General features: G+C 48.3%; 1 protein-coding gene and 1 long non-coding RNA gene across 2 annotated transcripts in view; one reads left to right on the forward strand and one right to left on the reverse strand.

The window, feature by feature from the left end:
• The window catches only part of LOC117207677 (protein bric-a-brac 1-like), a 217726-nt gene that overhangs the window by 195507 nt on the left and 690 nt on the right, over window positions 1-21529 (reverse strand). The window contains exon 2 of the mRNA XM_033448083.1: window positions 21282-21321. The gene's annotated coding sequence lies outside the window, so the exon portion shown is untranslated. The remainder of the gene's footprint in view (window positions 1-21281; window positions 21322-21529) is intronic.
• LOC117207681 lies at window positions 11959-21367 on the forward strand. Its single transcript, XR_004487568.1, has 2 exons — window positions 11959-12392; window positions 17913-21367. It is a non-coding gene; the product is annotated as an uncharacterized LOC117207681 (long non-coding RNA).

A 21529-nucleotide genomic window follows, 5' to 3' on the forward strand; every position in this document is an offset into this window, starting at 1 on the left:
TCGTTTGCTCGCAAGAACCATCCATCACGATTTCGTTCGCTTCCGCGAAATCGGTTCGCGTATCGTTCGCGTCGTTTCGTTCGCGCGACACGATCAATTCTTCTTCTCGATAAACATAACCTTTATCGCATCTACGATTTTCTCTTGGTCTGGAATTTTCCTTTAAGGTGGATGGTTCTATCGACGCTCGGTGATCCCCTGATCGCGAGGTAGGTAGGTCGAGTGCAGAGGCTCGATCGTCGCTCGACCTATCTCAACTCGTGACGCGAACAACGAAGGGACCAAGTGCCGTAAGGGTTTCCACCCTTAAATTCCCGACAGGAGCTCTGTGGTCGTTAAGGGGTGGCATAGGTACAGAGGGGGTGCAAGTGTCGGCGGTTTTGCCGTGGAAGTGGAAGTGGAAGTGGAAGTGGAAGTGGAAGTGGCGTGGGACTCCATCCACCACCGGCCCGTTCCGTTTCATCCCCTGGAAAACCCGTGAAAACCGCCACTTGTTGCATTACCTACCCTCCATACCTCCGCTCAACGAATATATATTTATACCTATACATATTTACATACACAGGCGCGCGCGCGGTCGCGCACCCACACCAGCCTATTTAATCGTACAAGCGACTGTACAACTCCGCGTCACGGAATTTATATATCCAGAGGCGCGTTTATATCCGAATGTTTTCAAGGTCGCGTGTGAAACGTGCGAATCGTGCGAAACGCGGCCAACCGGACGAAGCGTGCGCGTCGTAAAACAACGGCACGGCACGCTCGATCTCAAATTTCCAAGAGCAAGAGAAACAGCGAGAACGAAAAAAGTAGAATTCTTGATCGCAGGTTCGACGATGGCTCAACAAAAAGTTAATGACTGTGTTACATCCACGTAGCCGGCTACCTATCGCAATGGGATAGATGCGCCAGACTCCAACGTCTACGCATCCGTGTGTCTGCGTCGGAACGATATCGTATCGTCGCTGCGAGCAAAGAAGAACGCGGCGCGACCATCTCAAACGGATGAGAAGCGCAAGAACGGGGCGCGAGAACGCGCGGCCTAAACCGGCGGACCGACGCGACGCGATGCGACGGCTGAGAAGGAAGACGGGGCCGCTGCTGAGATTTGCATTCGAAACGTGCAATTTCCGACGTTTTCGCCCCTTTTTTCAAGGTTCCGAATTTCTCGACCCAACGATACGTAGCTTCTCGATACTATCCTCCGTCCCCTTACGCTACTCCGCTCTACTCCGCTCTACTGGCGTGTGCAAAGGCACACACCCTGCATTTACTACCGGCTAGACGCAAAAAATGTCGACGTCGACTGTTGGAATAAAACGCGCTCTTTCGCTGTAGCGCGTTGCGATTTTCGATGTAGGCGCTGATCACGGGGCTAGGTAATATCAGTGCCTCGAGGCAACCACCATCCAGACCTTGTGTATAAGCGTTATGCCGATCATGCTACCGGGTACCGAATCACCGAATATCGAAATTACCCCCCTAAACTTCTCCTCTTTGCTCCACGAGCTACTTTCTCTTTCTTCCCTTCTATTCTGCTCTTTCTCCTCGTCTTTCTTTTACTTCCCCTCCTAGCCCGCCCTCTTACCATTCACCCTTCGTATTGCCATCTCCCTCGTACACTTCGATTCTCTGTCTATTTCTTTCGCTTCTCCTTTCAACCTCTAAAGACCTAAGACTCGATCGATATAATCATCGGTCTCTCACCTGCGGCAACGAATCGATACGCGAGTTCGACGTGGTCGCGGAAAAGACGAGGCACGAACGGTGCCCTTTGACGAGGGGTCGACGGAGGGGGAAAGTGATGCTTCGTCCTCGGGATCGCGTACTCCTGCCAGCCATTTGATTCGAAAAGAACGCCCCTTGGACCAAGAACCATCACGGTTCTTTCCACGAAAATTGCCTTCGATTTCGGTTTTGCTAATTCGACGAAGTCGGATCGCGTTCCAACTCGCTGGCGTCTAAAAAATGTTGTTTGCGAATCGTAAACGATGTGTTGGAAACGAGCGTACGAGAACACGGGAACGCTTAACCCTTTGCACTATGTCGAGTGTGACTCGACGTGAGTTTTTATCTCAGCAGCTTCTTTGTCGAGTCCCAGTTTTTTTTTTTTTTTTGAAATCCTGGAAATTCTTCCAAGATATATCGTACACTTAAAAATGACAAAATACGACAATAACGCGAATAAAACTGGTATTCCAGTGAATTTCTGTCTTCCTTTATTTATTTCGATTGTCTTATATTTCGGTTAAAGTAAATTTCAAATAAAACCGTTGAAAGCGTTGGGAGCTGCTGGTAACGAAATTGAAATAAAATTCACAGTGCAAAGGGTTAAACGGAACAGAAATAGGATCAACGATCGCGCATAGAGTTGGAACGAACGGTTGGATGGAATCGGGTCGATTACGACAACGATGCTTTGATATTGGAGAAAGGAGGGTTTTCGCGAGAGTCGAAACGTTTTCTCGATCGAACGGTGGTTACGGCGAACGAGCAACAGCGTGGACAACCTTAATTGCGATCCGAGGAATTTCGCAAGCTGGTCGACGACCAGGAACATTTGCATGTTGCCGCGATTGCGGCTCGATTCGCGAATGCAGATTTCAATAGACACCGGTAGGAATTCTAGGTCAGTCGAGGCGTATTGTTACTTGTAACAAGACAATTGCGACAACAACGGTAGAGTATTATACGGTGTCGCAGGGCCTTGTATCGGGCCCCGCTTCTCTCTTCCTAACGTAACATCGTTTCATTAAATCCCCGGCCAACTACCTCTTCGCAATTTTGTCCACACAAAAAGTCAACCATTAAAATTGCAAATTAACTTTTCGCCCTTTCTCACCCGTCGCTGTGCCAGTAACAAACGAACGGTACGCAAGTGTGTTTTGCGAATCGCGAGACCGCGCCTTTCACCAAACCGTGTTCCGTGGAAATTTCCCGGCTTGTACCTTTAGAAATATCGCGGGGGCCGTGAATTTTACACGACTGTACGGTTTTTTCAACGAAGGAAAACGCCGATTCAACGCGTGTTTAAACGCTCCCGGAATTAATCGGTCCACCGGACGTTCTTTTCACGGTAAATGGTTCGAATGGAAGGAGAGCGCGGCCGACTATTCCGTAGGTCGGTTGGTTAGTTGGTCGGTGGTGGAGAAAAAAAAAAAGAAAAAGAAATAAAAGAAAGAATCGTACGATCGTATTTCTATTTCGAAGAGGAATTTGGAAGTTAGGAGAAAACCGCGTGTTGTTCCGTCACGGTCGATTCTCGATCCGTGAATCGTTCGTCTTCTAGCTGTAAATTCTCGGTGTACGCGCGAGACGATGCCGCACGATGCGAGATGCACGATAATGATACGGTATTTCTAGCATTCCGATAATTTCTTACGATAAATCACGTCTAAACGGTGCCGCGAGATGGCATAAACACACGTTTCGATCGGGCCTCGGGTATACGTTGCCAGTCCGAACGCTCCAAGATTAATGATATTTTATAAATTCGAGCACGGCTTTGGTCGCGCCTCCCGACCAAACCTTTCCCCCTTCTATATGTCTTGCCCGGACACGTTAGACATCTTCGGAGCTGGAACTCGCTCGTTCCTCGGCCGCGCCGTCCTTCCAGCGATTTCTGCTGGCCGCAGCGTTCGCCGTTACCCTTTTCGCTACGAGTTAACGCAATTTCGATCTACCGAGACCCTTTGAGAACTTGTGCGTTGAGAACAGGGCAAGAACGGGGCCGTGTGCGAGTGTAGGCGCGCGTCGCAAAGACATCGAGTGCCGACGTCAAAAGTCCCGCATTAAATTACATCGTATTTCCATGGCGAATAGACGAGGGACGCGGTGCATATGCATACCGTTCCTTTGTCCGACGCGCTGCGCCAAAACCGCGTAACGGGTGTCCCTTCGCGAACGCGTACTCGCGAATCTACGCTTTGCCTTCTCCTTCGGTCAAACTCGCCCTTCGGTTCGCTGTCTTGCCGCCGATCTCCTGCCCACCAAATTTCCATTTGTGCGTCTCTGCGATTTCACCGTGCTGTTTTCGGGCGAATCGACGATTGGCTCGCGTACGATGTCAGAGATCGCCACGAAGAAGGTTTGAGACGAGCACGGAACAACGGAAAGAAAGACGTTCGAATTCACGCGCACCCTATAGACGCGGAGCGTGTCGTGGGAAGACCGGTGCTCACGCACACCAAGCATTTCTCTGGCCACGTGGTAGTTAAATCGAATTCTCTCGCTGTCCCGTCCGGCGGAGACACAAAGCAAAGGTTGCTCGAGTGGATGGTTCGCCCTGGGCGACCATCTAGCAAATTGTGGTATCTAAGTGCCCGCTGGAAACGGGCCGCTTTATCGCTCGGTTCTCGTCCAGAATTTCGAATTTTGGAAAGTCATTTTACATTCGCTTCGGGCTCTCCACCACCTTCTCTCTCTTTCTCACAGTCAGTTCTTCAACGACCGGTCGTTTCCCTAACGTTCGTCACGATAACACGCATCGCGGAACAGCTTTCGATGATCTCGCGCGAGATCAGAGGATTCGTCCGATTCCTTCGAAACTAAATGGCACCGCGGTGGCTTGTGACGAAGGCTCGCGTTCTGCCATTCGCACGATTACACGTGACACAGATGGACGAATCGTGGTCGGACGCAATTCGTAAGTACGTGGCGATAAATATACGTCGATAAACATATAACGTACGTATATTCATGCACGAAGTATCGGTTCTAGAGAAGAATCGAGCACGCACCGAGCAGACACACCGTGGCGGGACGAACACGGGGACACAAAGATGCGAAGTGGTCGGTCGCCAGTCGAACACGACCAGTTGGACGGAAGAAAGCGCGGGACCCGCGTGCTCTGGTCGCGGCAATGCTTGCATTACGTGGCGATGGCGTTCCACCGGTGCTCGAGTAATTCCAGCCTCGAAACGTTCCATTAAAGATTCAGCATGTAATTGCGTATGATCGTAGTAGAGATCGTTCCCTTGGTCCGCAACCGTCTGTTCTGTCCGTTTCCTTCGTGCGTCCCGCTTCGTGCCGCGCTCTCTACGCTCCGACAGACGTGCCACGCCAGACTACCCAAGGGATTATCATCGAAGCAAATGATCGCGCGTAACCGTTGTACGTGAGGCAATCAGGCGACTGCGTGCCGGAAAATCCGTCTTAATGATGCCTCGAGCACCCTGGCCGGTGGTCCGACCCGCGTTTCGTTTCATTCCGTTTCGTATTACCAATGTCGTTTCCATCTCTTCCGTTCTGCTACGCGTTCGCAGAACGCGGTGAACGTCTGCAAATCGATGCGAATCTACGCCGATATTCGCGCTTTCGTTTCTATCCACGCGATTCTTGCTGCTTTTTCCTCCTCTATTTTCCTTTCCCAGCGAAACGAGTCCTGACGTGTACGGTGTAAACGTAATTAGACGTTTCGTGGGACAAAACGACGAGACGAAAGGAAGAGAATGGAGAAGGTGGAGGAAAAAGTTATCGTAGAAACTCGTGCCGGGGCATCCTTTTTCCAGCTGTATTATTCCACCGCGTTATTCAGAAGATCGGAATGCAGGTACAGTTATGGTTACCAGTAACGCGGTACGTCGCGTCGTCGGCATATGGCCTCGTGGTTGACAATACCGCGAGTTCTCTCCGTGGTCCCCCGAGCGTCTCCTCTTCTTTCGTTCCTTTCTCCGATTCTTTTGCACGCGTGATTCTCTTTTTGTTCAGCCTGCCAGGTACCCCCTTCCCGAAACGCCGACTCGTCGCGAGCGCGTGTCTTTAACCTCGTCGTCTTCATTGTCGGTTCGCGAGTGCGTGTATGCGATACCTGTGCCTGAACCTAGAACTCCACGACAATCGATAACGTCGTCACGATCGCGAAGACACGCACGCTTCTGTCCCCTTATGTTAATCCGTTCTTAATATTCCACGCGCACGCTTTTCTCCTCCTCCGTCCTTGTCGTCTTCGTCTTCGCCTTTTGCTTTTTCCCTTTGCCCGCCGCGCTACTCTTTCTCTCCCTTCCATCGCTCCCTTTCTACCTGTCCACTGGTTGGCCGCTCTCTTTTTTTCGCTACGCTCCGATCGACTCGCTTTTCGCGAATAGACTGCACCGCGACAGGTTACGGCGTTTGGTAACGTTGGCCACTGCGAATCTTTGATGGAAAGCAAAGTGTTCGGGCGGCGATGTTACGAGCGACTTCGGTCGACGATCTCTTTATTCGCAAGGTGTTGGTAATCGCGGTGCTGACACGAGTCACGCGTCCTCACACGAGTTTCGCGTCGTAGCGCGTGCACGTTGCCTCGTTCGTTCGTTCGTCGGCCGAAACGTCTTCTCTCGCATTCTCCGTAGCCCGTTCGTTCGCCCAGTTGCATCACGCACACGCTCTCGATGCCTCGCAAATTGCCTTTCGAAGAAGGTTCGGCTTGCGCCGCCTACTTTCCCGTTGGCCCTGGCCCGTGTCGAAAAAACGTTGCGATAGTGAAAAAAACGCGATGCGTCAGCCGATGCCAATAAATAACAGCGAGGAATTACGTGATTGCCTGTTAGCGAGACGCGTGATATATCGAGGATGCACGGCGCCGCGCCGTTTCCTCGGTAAACCGATCTGTAATTGTAATACCGTCTCGAGAACAGGTAAAAGTCGCTTTGATTCGCTCGCGAAAGATATCGCGGCACGGAGCATCGAATGTCTCTCGGATCGATTCCAGGCGATAATCGTCGCTCGTTGCCGCTGCGCGAGAATCGCAGCGGTCCGGTCGGCGAGGGTAGGCGCGACCGGCAACTCGCGAGGAAAAAGACACAGGCAACAGGAGAAAGACAGAGCGCGCGGTGATAGGAAGAAACGAAACGACTCCTCATAGGGGAGAAAAGAAAGCGTAAGGGAGGCGGAACGAGCAGCAAAGTAAGACGCGAGCAAGTACAAGTATAGCTCGATCGGTACCTCGGCTATGTTGGCGCGTTTAAGCCGGTAAGGGACCCGATATCATTAATAATAATTATACAATTACATGTAGGTACGGCGTATCGAGCGTATAGTTTAGTGCCGTGTTATTATCTCGTTCTCTTCGAGTCCCGCGAGAAGCCGTGGTCAAGAACACGTAGTCTGCTCTCCCTATAGCTATATATGTTATTACTTATAATATTTCATCGTCGGAATTGGCGGTTACGCTTTGTTTATGCCATGGGAACGTCACGGGGTTATAACTAAGAGTGGAAAACGAGCCGACCGGAGCGAAGCGGAGCCGAGCTGAGCGTAGTGCGCGACGAGAGCCGCTAATCGCGCGGCTGTAAACACCGCGGACCGTGCGGTTCGCACCTCGCCTCGCCTCGCCACCGCTCCACTCGTATCTCGCGAACGTACAGTCGCACTTTGCCGCTCTCCTGTTACAGCGAGCCAAAAGGAACCTTTACCTACCTTTACCCTTACCTTTGCGGTGAATTATACGCGGCATTGTAGCCGCCTTTTCAGTCGTTCGCTCGCTCGGAATTTAATTAAAGCTACAGCGCGCGCACCGCCAGTCTCACGCCGCCCGACTGTCTTTTCCGCGTCCAACTTTTCCTCGCGTATATCCCAGCCGTGTTTCACGGTTACGCGTTTCCAGGCGTTGAACGTTCGCGCTATCGCGAGGTGATAAGGAAACGTGGATCGTACGAGACAAAGTGGACAGAGCGGAGGCCTCGGTGTGCACGACGTGTGTAAGCTGGTTCGATCGAGACGCGTCATTTGACGAACGAGAAGAGAGAAGGATCGATCGGTCGGCAGAGCCACAGCCAGAGCAGAGAAGGTTCAGGAAAAATTTATAACCCGACTGATCGATTATAGGCAGAGGGATTCCGAGAACTACTATGCCTGATTAGAAAGCCAGGCATGCACACGAGTACGCATCTGCAGCCCCGCCTATTCCTGTTCACGCTCGTTCGCACCCCTTTTACACGTGCACGCGTCTACGCGTCTATATTTCTCTATACAAACGTCAGCTTCTATCTTTCGCAAAGGCTGTAATGGAAAATCATGGTTTTTGCGCTTTCCTAGTCCAACTTTGTTTCGCTTGGTGAATTTTCGAAATTGCCTTTCCGGCAACCGGAACGAAACGATCGGCAGGGGAAAATCGGCGACAGTCTGGACGACGGTTTGCCGGCAAAGAAGAATATCTGCGATCGTTTTGGCGGTTCGATAGAACCTGACGCGATACCAGGTCGTCGGTGGAGAGCGCCACATCGATGGCTTTTCGAGAGGTGGTTTCGGGCGTCGCTCGGCCTGCCAATTTCTATCGGCATGCAAAGGTGAAACGCGACGCGGTGAGGTCGATCGAGGCAAATCTATACGAACGATAGGCCGTGGCTTCGACAACGCCACCAGCAGCGGCATTTAATCGATGCGTAGCGAAGTTTACACGATTCGCACGATGTAAACTAATTACCTCGCACGCCTGTGTCAGCCACGCGCGCACCTACACCGCACACGCGTACGCCTATACACGCACACGCGACGACGCGTTACGGATCTTTTCCCAAGCCGGACAGACCAAGCTACCTACTTTTGCGCGCCTACGCCACTTCCATTCGTCAATCGTGTAATTATTATCGGCCGTTTCTCGTTACTACGCGATTCAACGGGGATCGGCGACGCATGAAATACGAGGTTCGTCTCGTTCGCCATTGTACGCGATACTGATACTCGTAGCTGTTTCGGTCAGCACGAGGATCCTGTTGACGCCGCCAACGGTTTCGGATAAAAGACGGATCAATGTCGATACCGGCAACGGGTTGCGCGGAAAAGACGAAAGGCGGATCGGGTTGCCGGTCTCGCACTTGTAGCCAAAACGGTATCTGGACACAACTGTCCTTGGCGCTATGGTGGTCGTCGTGCTTGCCCCGTGCACGCGTCTATCATACACACTACGTTCATCGTGGCATCGCTCCAACCAGCCAGTTGATTTCACGCAAGCAATCGGAACCGACGACAGGAATTCTAATCAGCATCGGTTTCGTCTTCCAACGATTCCACGATTTACTTTCTTCTGCTGTATCTGTCGAAGCGGATCTCATTTGAAGGAAAACTTAGGAAAACTAGTACTCGAAGTCATTGAGTATCGTTGAGCGCTAAATCTATTTGAAGGGCCTCTCAGTCTCGTAGTTTTCTAGGAACGTGCCCTGCGAGGTACAAACAGGCTGTTTTTTTCGAAAATTCGAAACTGTTTCGTAAAGTAACGCTGCCAGCCTGCGGATCTGCACTAGCATGCACGTTGTATTAGGTCGTCCGAAAAGTGTCTTTCTTTTGCAGCGTCGTTTACAACGACGCATCTTTATACAAACATGAGACCTAATCTGTCGAACGTTGTGATCTTTATTTTGATAGAACAAAATGGATCATAATTCGATACAAATTATATAAAACGGGAAATCTTGTGCATCCATTATAAAACGAAAGAAACTTTTCGGACGACCTAATACTTAAACTTACTTAAATATGTTTCTGTTATACATTCATGTTTTGCTTTCTATTACGAGATAAAACCTTAACACGTTGAATACCATCGGGGTGACCGGTGACCGGCACTCGACTTGGCGCCGTGGGGGTCATCGATGATCCGCGCACCAAGTGCAGATTAGTAGAAATACATAATTTGAACAAATGTCAATAGTTATAAATTTATTATTATTACCATCGTTACTACAATGGTGCGACGAAACTATTGCAGTATAAAACATATAAAAATTGTTTTATTTATACATGGAATATAGATCTATTATGTGCGCCCCCCCACCAGTGACCGTCGCACATGGGAAAACCCGCTTTTCCCGTGTTTTACCTGAACAAACAATAGACAACGTTTCGACTTGAAAGATGTTTGATGGCAATTAATGGCCTTGACAGTAAAGTAAGACATGCCAAATCTTGTGACGGTTCTTTAAGATTATTGCGGGGATCGAATAAGTATGACCAAGGGATGGATTATAGTTTATGGTAGGTCCCAGGATGTAACAACATAGGACAATTATTTGGCAACGCGAACAAACAATACGAGATAATTGATAATCGCAAAAAATAAGTGAATCGAGCGAAATTGCAGTAGAGCGCGATGGGGGTCATCGGTGACCCCAGTGAGATAAATTCATTAATGATGATTATACACCGTAACATATCTCTTGTAGGTAATATTTCAACATTATATGTATCGCACAATAAAAAATTCATCGTGGCTAAACCTTGTAAAACCTTGTAACAGTATGGCTACTATCGAAAATTTACTCAATCTCAACACAACCATGTCGTTTCTAGAAACGTAACGAGAGAATCCTTGTTTATCCTGATAACTACGATATAGGCAACATAGGCGAACTGGTCGAAACTCAAAGAAAAACGCGGTGCTCTTTTCGCCGGTAGGTTCGTGAAAGACTTTGGAAACCTTTTTTGCTGATTCGTCGTCAGCCAAGAGGATTCGTTCAAACGTTCGTATCTCGGGTTCTCGAAAATCAGACCTGTTCAGCCGCCGTCGCTATCGACGTCTTAACACTAGAACTACCGATAGTTAATACAAAGCTATTTCTACGACAACCAGTCAAAATGGCTGGTCTTTAAAAAATACGTGATAATAGAATATTTGTAGATTTATTGATTTATTATGTGTATGTAACACATTTTTGGTATTTTTAATCCAGCTGGACCATCATCCCTAAACGAGGGTTCACACGTTTATAAAATTGTAGAACCAGTCGTTTTGACTGCTGTGGTATATCTAGCGATCGGTCGGGAATTTTCCTGATAACTGATATCATCATATAAAATGAAACGCAGTCAAAACTGTAAAAACGCGTGGAAAGTTGTACGAAACGACGAAACTGGTTAATTGGGGTTCGATAAACTGATCGCAGGACCCTTTTTACACCTCGACAAGTACCATTTTGGCTGGTATTGATATAAGTAACCTTGATGCAAGATTATTTTGAGTTTGAATGCATAAAAGACAAAATAAAATTCATTATATTATTCTTTTAGTTATCGTTGCGAAAGTAAAAAAATAACACGAAGTAGGAATTTTATAATAAAATTGTAAAACCAGTCGACTTGACTGGTGTTAAACCATCCAGTTAGGTAAATAATCGCGTCCCCGTACATTGTTACAACGCTATTAACGTTAACATCAACGTGGAACCGAGCGTGTGGAAGACAGACGATTGCCTTTTCCACGAAGCTTTTGGCCAACGTCGTATTGCAAGCGTGGTCGCGTGGCGTAACACGGCGACCAAGCAGGAGGTGTGTACCTGTACCCTGAAGCTGGGTTCCGCGAGACGCGTAGAAGACGCGTAATTGATCGGGGCGAGAGTGGAGCAAGCATGCGGTCTCTTTCCATCGTCTTTGGTTCTGCGTGGAAAGCGAGCCACGCGTACGCCTTTATCCAGGCGACGCGGCTGCGGAATTAGGTCAGTTTATCCAGCGGGATAAGCTAATGGGAAATATAAAGTTGTAGACAAATAAGCGAGTAAATTAAATTTAACAACCGCGCTGGCAATAGACGCGATTCGTGGGTGTGTTTGCGCTTCACGCAGCGGCGTAAACCGCGCGATAAAATACGGAAGCTCGGTCGAGAGAGGTCGGACCGGACGAGCTTTTCACCGCGGTACGCGTTACGCTACGTCGTGTTGCGTTAATTTACACTTTTGGTCTTTGTGTCTCGTTCGCGCGTCAAAGAGTCGCTGGCGACAAGGGTACGCGGGCACGAGCTCGAGCACGCGAACAAACGAAACAACGATCGTTCGTCTCGTTAACGCCGCAAGCACGCCAGGGAAAGGAGAGTCGAAATCCGCGCGAGCCGCTTATTTAACCGCGTCGGAATTTCACTGGCGACGCAACGCGAGCAACCAAATATTTCGCGATAACCGGCGCTTTGCCTCGTCTTCGTCGCTTCGCTCGCGTTCTCGCCACAAGAGTCGAACGATCCTCGACGACGAATCGTCTGAATAGCGACACAGTGACGAATCGATTCGCGCGGCTCAACAGGATTCATCGGCTGGGTTATTTACGAATTTGCAGCGGAACGATTTCGGGCAATTTTCCGAATCGCGTCGCGCATGCCGCGAAAAGCCGATACCTTATAAATCGTTGCGTAATTATTACGTATCGTGGCGCGATTATTGCCGCACGAACCGAGAACGCGGCCGGGGAACGAGAGGAGACGAAAGGCGGCAGACAAAGACCGGAAACGGAAGAGAGTGGGGTAACAAGCCACAGAGTAGACTCGTTTCGTTCGTTCGGTTAGTCCAGGATTATCGCGATAATCATCGTCGGGGAAGCTCCAAGATATAGAAGGAGACTATGCTCGACGAATAAACTAGGATGTCGGGTAACATTGTCGAGAAGCGGCAGCGAGAGATAACGGCGTTCATCTTTCTCGCGTATAAACCGAGGTAAGTACCGAGGGGTGGGCTGCTGGCGCGTTTGCCCCGTCGTAAATCGCGAATGATTCCGCTAAATTTCCATCTCGTCGAATGCGAAAGGGGATAGTAGTAGCAGGGACCAGCGGTGGATAGGGGTTGGGTCGCCGATGGTGGTGGCGGCGGTGGTGGTACCGTTGGATGGATAATGGCCAGGGTGAATGATAATGCCGCGTGCACATTGTAGCTTCCTGCGCATCGCGTTTCTCTAGACTCTAGAGGCTGTTCGCAACAGCGTGCTCGTTGTCCTTCGTACGCTCGCGCTTACGTTTCCTACGAGATGCTGCGACGATTCGCTGCAACTTTAGCCGGAGTGAGAACGCGCGTCCTTGATATTCAGATATCCGAAATCCGATAACGCGAGCAACAAGAAGCGGCGAGCAAAGACTGGTAGCCAGAATACAGCCGGCCGCTTCTCGAAACCCCAGAATTACGAAAATTATGGACACGATGCACCGGTGGCAGGGAGGCGAGGGGCGTATCGCGCTGTTGCTTCTTTTTTCTCTTTACTCGATCACCCCTTACAGACAGAGTTTAAGGGCCACCGCGTATAAAAAAAAAAAAGAAAAAAGAAAGAACCAGGCCAGCGGTGTCTCGTCCGCTTCGAAATACGAAAACTGTCGCGTTCTCGATGAGAATGGACGGCGCTGGGAAACTATTCTTCTAACTGTCGTTACGCGGTAATGACAAAATCCGCAATCGCTTAGTCGCCAACCTGATAGCCACAGGAAAATCGTGCGCCACTCTCGAGTGGAAGAATCGTTCGGTGGAGTCGATGATACGAACAGCGGAGACCGGTTCGCTGGCAGAACTTAGTCGGCGCGTCGAGCTCGTTGATCGCTCTACCGTGGCAGAAGAAAATGGACAAGAAAGGGGGGAAAGGGAAAGATCGTGGTACGTGTAAGTACTTGGTCCGTCCTGTGCACCGTATGGTTCTCGCGATGGCGAGTCGGTCACGAATACCTAATCAATAATTATTACCGCGATACTCTCTATTTTTGCGTCCTGGCCCCCTTCGCCAGTTCTACCGGCGAAACGTACGTTTGCCGGAGACCGCGAACCCACCGCCGCTCTCTCACCTCCTCCTCCTCCGCCTCCACCCCCTTCTCTCCCTCTCTCCCCTTACACCCCTCCTACTCCTCCTCCTCCTCCTCCACCCTCCATCTCCTCCTCCGTTTCTTCTCCCTACGTGCACCGTGCCGCCATATTTGCATATTTATAAGGGAATGTAATCGCAGAGCTCGGTTTTCGCCGCTCGTCGCTCGCTACCGTGGAAAGAATTCTCGCAAGATGGCGGAAAGATTCGAGGCAGACATGCGATCCGATTTCCTGTGCTCTCCCTACCGATGCCCTGCCGAACAACAACGTATCATCAGCCCTGTCGATCTAGAAGAAACAATCGTTGTTTCGTCCGTTGCCGCGCGTCCCTTGCCATCGCGGAAACACCGGAAAGCACAATCGGCCAACGAATTCTTTCGAAACTCCAGCAACACCTCGACGGACGCGACGGCGCGTTCTTCCAGCGGACGCTGCTGCGTTCTTTTTCCATCCTCCGCGTTGCACGAGAACCGATCGATCGTAGGCATCGTAGGCATCGTTGGCCGACGAGGCGGCCTCTCAGGTTTGCTTTGCAGTGTGTAAACAGGCAGAAAAGAGGACAGAGGGGAACATTGCGTTCGCGCTCGAGGGACGAACCGACAGAGACAGAGAAACAGAGAGAGAAAGAGAGAGAGAGAGCGAGTTAGGGAAGAAACGGAAGAAAGGAAACCGGAGAGAAGGGTAATCTGCTTGTTCGCACAGTTCTCCCGCGGCTTCGTTGCGTCTAGATAGCATTAAAACCGTTTCGGTTCTATCGTTCGACCGATTTACCGGCCAACCACTGGATAAGTGGCAGTTGCTGCGCTCGCACAACCAGCCAATACAACTCACCGCATCGCTGCCGCTCGCTCCGCTTGCTATTGCCATTGCAGTTGCAGTTGCTGCAGCAACAAGCCGCGAATAAGGTGCCGCGTAGCGCGAAAGTGGCGAGTCACGATCGACTCGTTACCGACGATGCTCTCAGTGGTATCGCCAATACCACGAAATCACGAAAATCATCCACCGTCGAAGCGGACCGGTTTCGCGTCTTCCTTTCCCTGTCGCTCATTCTTCTTCTTTAGCGCGCTTTCTAGCTGGCGCTTGGTCTTCGTCGTCTCGCGGGATTCGATCGACGGATCTATCGCGACGTTCGACGAGACGTGGTGCGTCGTTGAGAGGCGGAGAAACGTGACGATTACAGTGGCAGGATCGGCGGTCCGGCTGGGCGTTTCTCGCCCGGTCGAAGGGGACAACCCCCCGATATTTGCGCTTATTACGCGCACAATGAAATGTACGCGGTTATCTTTGTAAGTTGGTTTGAAAGGAAGAGAAAGCGCGGCGAATGGGGTGGGAGCCCCGGGTGGGCAATTTCGCAGATCGGAAATGAAATTTCGATCGATGAAACAGCCTCGTCACCGCCCGCAGAAATCTAACCTACGATTCGCATTAGGCGGCAATTTTTGCGCCACGGGACACCGCACCAACTCGTCGACGAATCCGACGAAACGCGGCAAGCGTACGTTCGCGAACGCAACTAGTTTTCACTTTTGAAAGGCACGTTGTTTCGAGATGAGACGACTGCTCGCGATCGCAGTTGGTATCTACGACTATCGCTACGCGAGTCGCTGCTTCACTCGCTACTCGAGAGAATGAACCTCCCCGGGGAGCAAATCGACGGGTGGTTGGAACCCCGGTGGATAAGAGGAAAACGCGATTATTCGGTTAAGGGATGGATCGCTGGGCCGGTTCTCCGGTCAATCGTCGACCGAAAACCGAACGAAAGGTTTCGCGTAGCACGAAACGAGCATAAATCGGATTGGCGACGCGACAAAGGCAAATGTGTCTCGATTACGCGAGTAATCGGCCGAAAACCAAACTGGTTGCCGTTGCGACACGCGACATCGTGAAAACCGCGTGATCAAGCAAATAAAAGAAAAGCGATGGAATGTTCGTTGTTGCGCATAGCATCCGAATGCCTATTACTATTTACATACAATCGAATCTATCGCGCATATATTTACATACTACGTAAATAGGTCGTCTATGAGCAAGGCCAACGAATATGTTATACAAAATATTCGCGCGATCGCTCTCTCTTCGCGCTAAGAGATCGCATAGCGTAGAGAGAATCGGCGCAGAGAAGCCAAGCTAATGGAAAACCAACGATAGTCGACTCGAAGAAGTCTACTTTTCCAACAATATCACTGATCGCCAAATGGCTAGGTTTCTACGTCAAACGAGGGGATAGTTACCCTTAAAGTATTCCAAATGTACTTTTGGGTCGTCATCGGTAATTGTTTACAAATAAAAAATAATACTCCTCGGATATCGTCGAAGTTTTAGGATTTTGTCAATATCAATCCTAATGACAAAATCCGCAATCACTTAGTTGTCAACGTGATAATCTTTTTTTTATTTAGATGAATTTTACAATCAATTCTCATTGAGGATTATAAGAAAAACCTAATAATTACTTCAAGGGAAACTCTACACCTTTTATTTTGTATATCCGTGACATGGAGGCCACTGTTACGAAGAGAATAGAATTTAGTGAAACAAGAAGTTGGAAATAAACAGAGGTACATATTACTGTGCCGTTGAATATAAATTTTGTTTTGGATTACAAGGTCTAGAAACATAAGAGCTGTAAGTAGATTTCTATCGCTGTTTCTTACAGCCTTCAGCTAGAACTACAAGATTAACTTTTTGGCAATGTTCTTTGCTATAAATATATGAACGTGGTGCCAATCAACCTCTTCTTGGTGCCTCTTCCTCTATTGTATCGTAACACTGTAAGAGCGAGGATCTGGATCATCATACACTATACTTATACTTCTTTCGATATATTTTTCTATTATTAGGTTGTCCGAAAAGTTTCTTTCGTTTTGTAAGGAGATAATACACGTACGATGTCTTTTGTTTTATATTAGTTTACTGAATTGTGCACGAACATAATAATAAAAATATAACGAAATAAAATAATATAAAACAGAAATTGTTGTTCATCTGTTATCACCTTATGAAACGAAAGAAACTTTTTCGGACAAATTAATACAAATTCATCCTTTCGTTCCTCTATCAGTTAACCTCAACAAATATAAATAGACGAGCACGCTGCCTAGGACAGTGGAATAGTCGAGTAGTTAAAGAGTAGAAGAGTTGAATTGTTATAGGAGTTTCAAGCGGCATACACTGTCTCTGTGCTTGTACTTATAGTGATTTTGATATAATTGATTATTACAATTTATCACTCGTATCTTTGTTAAATACACCAAAACGTTTAACACTTAACGCTCCAAGTGTGCCTCTCGAGCACCATCGATGTGCGGTGCTCTACTCCAAATGTATTTTTGGGTCGTTATCGATAATTGTTTACAAATAAAAAATAATACTCCTCAGTGAGTAAAAATAATCTTTACAAGCGATCAGTAAAGACAGTCAGATCTGAACCTGTTTTATCGTAAACCCATCTATTTGAATTATGTCGAGAAGAAAAATGAATTATCTGTGTGAGGAAAACGTAGATAGTGACGATGACAATTTTGATTTTCGTATCTATAACGATGTAGCTGTTGACTTGGATAGCAGTTTTAGTGAGAGCAGTGATAGTGATATTCTTGTTGCTGGGAGAAGAAGAAAAATAAGAAAACTTTCATCGAGCGAGGAAAGTGCAGATGATGGAGAACCACAGGAAGAAAATCTAAGCAGAAGTATTTGTAACGTAAGATCTTCTGATTGGCAGGAAATTTTTAACGAAGATATCATTCCACAACGATATGAATTTTCGACTGGTAGAAAAACTGCTGGTCCGCGGGTACACAACTTATGCGAACCTATTCAGTACTTTCAATTATTTTTTACTAATGTCGAAAGAAAAAAAGAAAAAGTGCCTTGTTTGTTCACCAAAAGCAAGTAACGCGGTAAAAAAACAATTTTCTACTGTGAGACCAGCGAACGCAAACCCGGTTTGCATCCCAATGAACGTTTTCAAAAATTCCACACGATACTCAATTATAATTAATAGAAATGTTCTAATCAAAATTATGTTACTTTTCAGATGAATAAAGATCGTCTTCGATAACTTCAATATTATTATTTACGTCATTGTAGCATTTCAAATCTGACGCTTAAAAGCTTGCAAGTCCAAGTATGACGAGAACAAGTTGCAGTTGTGGATATTAAAAAATTCAGGGTTGACATTAGGTCGTCCGAAAAGTGTCTTTCGTTTCATAAGGTGACGATAGATGAACTACAATTTCCCCTTTACGTTATCTTAATCCATTTCGTTCTATTTCTATCATTATGTTCCTGCAAATTCGATAAACAAATACAAAACAAGAAACATTCCGCGTCTATTATTTCCTCACAAAACAAAAGAAACTTTCCAACCTAATATAATATCGTTGTTAATTGTAGCAGATCACGGTGGATGCTAAGAAGGAGAAAAACTACAAACGACGCATCGGTAGTGGAGACAGTGGAGAACGAGGGATGATGAGGCGAACGAAGGGCGAACAGGCGCGACCAGAGCTCGTTCTACGTTATGTTACACAGCGACATATCCGAGCGCGACGATTCTAACGCGTGACAGAGAAAAACGAAACGGCAAGCGGAGGAGGAGAAAGAAGCGGAACGGACACGGGACTGTCGGCACGACAGCAAGCAAGACAGGCGAGAGAGAGCGAGCGAAACGGTGAAAGGATAGTACAGAGGGAGGATGGGCAGACAGGCGAGAAAGAGAGGGTGCGAACGCGTTGCATCTCGAGCGTCGGCAGGTTATCCGGGGGCGAGGGTGGCACCACGGGCATTAAATATACACGCTGATTTGTCGTCCGCGGATTGTCACCTCTGATAGCTTTCATTTTGTTGTATATCGGTGGCGGGCGCGCTCGCCCCGCACGCGCTCCGCGCTTTTCCACGTAATTCGGCCCGCTTGATTGACTTTTGAGCTGGCCTTTATGGCGATATTCGTTGCGCCAACGAATGCGCCAGCGCTCGAATCCGTTCCCCATCCCGCCTCCTCCTCCCCCTCCCGCCTCCCTAAACGTCTCTAGTAGATTTATCGGACAGCGAACGCGTGTCCTGGCGATTTTTCGTTCGGTCCGGTCATAGCCCGTCATCGAAACCGTGACGCCTGCCCGTCTACCTTTTCGTCGCGCGATCACAGCCGGAGGCGGCGCGCGGTTCCCGCCAACGCGCGACGTCCTTCTTCCGACAGATTTTCAAGCGTTTCGAACGCTCGTGTCAACCGTGTGAACGCGACCGACCGAAGGACACGCGCCAATTGCCGCGGATTGACGCGTTTCCATCGTTTCGTAACGTCTAATTTTTGGCAAGTTGAACGGGGTGGATGGCGGAGATCGCTGCATACGAACGCTGGTTGCCACTCGTCCAACGAGATCGTCGCCGACGACGGCGGACTTTGTTCGACGCCAATGGCGAACGCCTGTGCACTGTTTCATCAACATCGTCCACCTGTCTTTCAATAATCGGTAATCGCGATCGCGTATTTGTTTAAAGTGGCAGGAATTCCGCTGGTATTGTCCGGTGGCGAAAACAAGGCTCGCGCTGGCCGCGCGCCGCTTGTATTCCGAGCACGACTGGTTGCGTCGCGCGGAGAATAAACGTCTTTCTTCGTTTCGTAGAAATTCTGCCCTCTGCGAGCGTAAATGTCACATTTGTCGCGAGAGATCGATCGGCGATCGCGTCATTTCCATCCTATCCGACGTGATTCGCTGAATTCGCCGCTTCCTTTCAACCTAATCGCCTCGTTCGCGTAACCGTAGTAGCTTCGAATCCGCCGCAACTTGTTTGAACTGGCGATTCCGTCGTTGAGACGAACAAGAGCAGGACGTAAGACTCCTTCGTATCTACATGTGGCTCGTTCCAGTCGAACGTTCAGAGACGATAAAACGAGAAAGAGAGAGAAAGAGGAGAGGCAGAAGTTTCGGTGATCGCGGTGCTGCCGCGAAGAAAGTAGAATCGAAACGAGGGCAACGAGGGAGGAGGACAGAAACGGAGAACGACACAAAAGGGTTCTCCAGGTCTCGCGATAACGTTACGCGGCGGTTATTGGAAATAGTCTGGTCGATCTACCCCACCGTGAAATACACACAGCTCGGCGAGCCTACGTCATACCTTGGCGTATGTACATTATTCATAGCCATCGGTGAAAAGGGCGCCAGCCGCATTACGTATGCCACGGGTTATTATGCCCTCTAAATGTTTAATGTGTTTGCCTTCCTTCTCTCCGGCCACCAACGTGGCTTTATGTTTTACTAACTAAATTACTATTTTTTTCTTTTTTTTTTTATTATTAGTTCTTCGGCGTTTACGTTGGTTCGGTCGATTTGTCGTCCCTCTCTTACCGTCTCTGCCGTCTTCTCGCTCTCTCCGTCTCGTTCTCCTTCCTCTTTCGATAACCTCCGCCTTATTCGATAATCTCCCTCTACTTTCTCGCACGTGCCGACTTCTCTGGATATCGTAAATTTTTATACGCCGCCCCTCGAATATTTAATCGTCGTCTTCTGTTTGCTCTCGTTGCACCGTAATTTGCGTTAAACGTTCCATCTAAGAATATCGCGCGGATGGCGGAATGGTCTGCTCGGCGGATAACTGTAGTCGGTTTGGTGCAGTTCGAGCGCTCAATGGCGGAGACGGAGGGAAGAGTTGTCGTGAGCGAGCGTGGCGCGTGAACGAAAATGCTTTCGAAAAAGCAAGCGATTCCGCGAGCGTGGCAAGAAGCGTGCTTGTTTACAGGATTAATATCCGACGAGCGTTCCTTGAGCCGGAGGATGCGGGACGAAGGATGGACGAGGTCGTTAAAACCGCGAGTGCTAAAACGCGCAACATGGAAACGCGAAACCCGCTGCAAACTTTGGAATTTACTGCTCGACATATTGGCTGCGAAAGCACACGAAATTAAGGCTAGTAAAACACTTTCCTGACATCTCTTGCACCCCTTGCCCTACCCCCTCCCTACCTACCCCACGGATACTCTACCTCCCTCGCAACCCTCTCTCCGACTACGGCTTGACATTCGACATTCAACTTTCCAACGCATTACATATGACTTGCCAACGATATGCTATACGCTAACTTTTCTCGTCGATTCGTACGCTTTCGACGTAACGCCTAACGTTCTTTTCTTCTGCACGCTCGATTCGCCGATCCGCCAATTCTTTACTCTCTTCCTTATTTTCGACGATTCTTTGTAACTTCACGACGTTTCTTTATGCGAATGTTAAGTATTCTTCCCGGACAAGGTTGGATTAACAGCGCGTCGTTACTTGTGTCGTTAGTCGATATCCTGTTACTTGTCAAAGACGAGACTAACCAGGTTTTCGATCTTCAACCGTATTTGAATTTTGTCGTTCTACTACGCTTTCTATACTAATCCTAGAGTAAATCACGGATATCTGTTGTATTTACACACTGGAGATATCCCTGCGAAGCTTTCGACTTCCTTTTCGAACCGATTAGATTCGATAGACGGTTTTACGTTTTGTACCGTTCGACGTTTTTTCTCGAAATTTGCTTAAAAATCACGTATAGTGGAATGCGTTAGAGAGTAACTACTATCGCCACCTGTCGTCTCAAATAATAATTGCAATTTCAACCGCAGCCGATAATGCAGGTAACCGACTAGCGTTTCCTATCGACCATCGTCTATCTTTGTACAAATTAATTGCGTTTTAAAATATGCATACATACATATACAATAGCAAATGAAAAATAATAGGGAAAAATTGGGTAAAAATAAGAACGAAAAATCAAGGAACTTACCGGAACGTTGAATGAAAATAAACAAGGGATACAGAAGTAACTGTAACAAATGAAAAAAAGTGATTCAAATAAAATATAAATGGCAACGTGGATGTGTTTTAATAAATACAACATATTAAATTGTTGTATACAACTTTCTTTATTACCAACATATTTCGCGTAATTATTTACACATCGTATTAGGAAATAATATTATCGATAAAAACACACTTAATTGACGTGATATACAATTTATTTCTGCAAAGAGT

The sequence above is a fragment of the Bombus bifarius genome, unplaced genomic scaffold (assembly GCF_011952205.1).
Source record: "Bombus bifarius isolate JDL3187 unplaced genomic scaffold, Bbif_JDL3187 scf7180000008045, whole genome shotgun sequence".
NCBI classification, from domain to species: domain Eukaryota; kingdom Metazoa; phylum Arthropoda; class Insecta; order Hymenoptera; family Apidae; genus Bombus; species Bombus bifarius.